Source organism: Bison bison, unplaced genomic scaffold, assembly GCF_000754665.1.
Source record: "Bison bison bison isolate TAMUID 2011002044 unplaced genomic scaffold, Bison_UMD1.0 scf7180017473967, whole genome shotgun sequence".
Lineage (NCBI taxonomy): Eukaryota > Metazoa > Chordata > Mammalia > Artiodactyla > Bovidae > Bison > Bison bison.
The window spans coordinates 3966-6382 of NW_011379156.1; the positions used below are offsets into that span (position 1 = coordinate 3966).

Consider the following 2417-nt stretch of genomic DNA (forward strand, 5'->3'; position numbering starts at 1 on the left):
AGTTCTGAGGTGCGGCCGGAATGAGGCAACGTGCTCCTCCTGACTTGGGGACCAGGCGGGACTCGGGGGTGCTGGGTGCCTCACCTGCAGGTGCCTTTTCTGGGGGAAGAAGGCAAGGGATGGCCTTAGGAGAGGATTTCTGGCAGTGACGGCGAAGGCTCAAGACTTTAGAGAAGGCGCGAGACCTCCCCGGGGGAGAAAGGGAAACGGTGATTCTCGTCAGAGGCAAGAAGACGAGTATCCGGACTGTAAATCCCTGGTGGTCTAGTGGCTAGGATTCGGCGCTTTCACCGCCGCGGCCCGGGTTCGATTCCCGGTCAGGGAAACCTTTTGTGCAGCGTTTCATCCCCTGATCACCGTGTCGAGGAAGACTACAGTCGCCGATTCTCTGACCAGTGTAGTAGGTAGATGAGACGCTGCCGGGTCGGGGGGTCTGGCGGAGTGGGCAGTCGGCGCGGTTCCTGGAACAGCTTTGCGGAGCGCGGTCTGGAAGGACAGCGAGGGCCGCGGGGAGGGCAGGGTGTTGACCGTGAGTGTCGGTGGAGGGATGGGAGGCTGCACTGTGCCCGCGGGCTGCGGGCTCACACTTAACCGGGCACCGGAGAGACTGTGGTTACGAAGGTAGTTTTTCCCAGGATGAGGCTCGTCTACTGCGCTCGGGACCTGCAGATGCCGGGTTCTCCGCTACTGCGAACCGCGTTCGTGCTCTCCGCCGGTATCCCGTGGTTCATGACAGGCGACATCTCTTCCGTGGTGCCTCGCTGTGCTCCGCTCCCCAGATCCAGAGCGGGAGGTGCACCCCCAGCCAGCGCGCCACTGCTTGGAAATAGGGTCTGCATCCCCATCTGCCGGCTTTCCTATTTCGTGACCAAAGCGTCTGGATGTGTCCTGCGTCTTGAGGCACGCCTCCTGTCTGTCCACAAGTGCCAGACGTGCCTTCTCCTGCAGCCTGCAGCCGGCCACGCGCGTGTGGGTGCGCGCGCCCGGCCCCCACCTGCCGGGCTCCGCACTGGTCCGGGCGGTCCCTGCAGGCTGGCCCGGCGGGCATCTGCCAGGGAAAGGCCGCGCGGCCCGGGTGCCGGGAAAGAGTGAGAGGCTCGCTCGGAAGCCTCGCGCTCCACAGTCCCTTTGGAGCCAGGTCAGACGGAGGCACCCCTTCCAGGAATGCGGAGGTCCGAGGCCTGCCTCCGCCAGGAGGCTCCCGGGGCCGGCGCGCCGTATCCCTGGCCCGGCCTAGGCAACTTCCCACCCGGCTAGTCCGTCCCCCTTCTCCTCTTCCACCCCAGCCGTGTTCCTGCGGAGAGTCAGCGCTCCCTCCACGCGCCCCTTGCCCGTCGGCCGCCCACCCCCCAGATATCACCTAGCCGCCTCTCCGGTGCCTGCGGAGGGAGTTGGATCTCTCTTTTCCTGCAACCGGAGGAGAGAGAACGTGCGGACCCAGGTGGCAACCCGTTCCCTTGCCGGTTCTCTGGACTCTGCCCATCGAGGGGCCTAGCTCAGGACCCTGGGTCTCCCGCGGCCCAGGGAGCCGGCCAAGCTGGGGCCTCTCCCACTGCTCCTCAAGAAAGAGCAGGAATGTCCTCCGGGATCCAGAAGAGGCACCCGGGAAAGCATCCTGCACAAGCCGGGACACTGCGCAATGGACCCCTTCGGAGCAACGCTTCCGTCGGCGCGTCCTTCCCTCCGAGGGCTTCGGGCAGACAAGAAATCATCTAGGACGATGAGCTCTCCACTGGCTTGACTGAGACCAGAGAGACGAAAGGAGGGTATCTTCCAGGAGAGCAGCAGCACTGAAGCCTGTGGTCGCAGAGAGGCTTCTGGAGCCAGAGCGCCCTCTCTTCACCAGAGCTATCCAGGGGCTGTAGAAATCTCACCGGCTGAGTCCGCCTCCTCCCCTGCTCCCTCCTCCTACACCTTCCCCCGTCTCCTACTCGCTCCTCCCGTCTTCGTTTTCTATTCTTGGCGGTCTTCGAGTGCCTCGGGACCTCTCACCTCCGCCACAGATTGCTTTTTTCCGGTAGTTCTGAGCTTCAAATAAGGAAACGTATGCAAGAGTGCAACGAATGCTCAACAGTGGTGACCCCCCCCCCTTTTTTTTGAATCAGTAACATTATCTGAATTATCAGGATTGTCTCGTTTGTAACAATTGCATTTTCATTGTCGGAATATACTGATGTACATTTAAACCTTACATGTTGAGTAATGAATGGGTTCTGCTATTTCCTTATGAATAATGATGTGCAGAAGAATATTCCTACACATACATCCTTGGCAATTCTGTAGGATAGAGACTGTTCTTTATTTATCAGAGGACACTTGCAGGTAGAAAGGTAGAAACTGGCCAGCGAGGTGGTGACTGGGAGGCACGCCAAATGCTGCTCCGTCACAGCCCTGGGGCTCCGTACAGTCCCAGTTCC

At 60.7% G+C, this 2417-nt stretch overlaps 1 non-coding gene across 1 annotated transcript; it reads left to right on the top strand.

The window, feature by feature from the left end:
• Positions 1–253: 253 nt before the first annotated feature.
• Positions 254–325, top strand: TRNAE-UUC. Its single transcript has one exon. It is a non-coding gene; the product is annotated as a tRNA-Glu (tRNA).
• Positions 326–2417: the final 2092 nt, after the last annotated feature.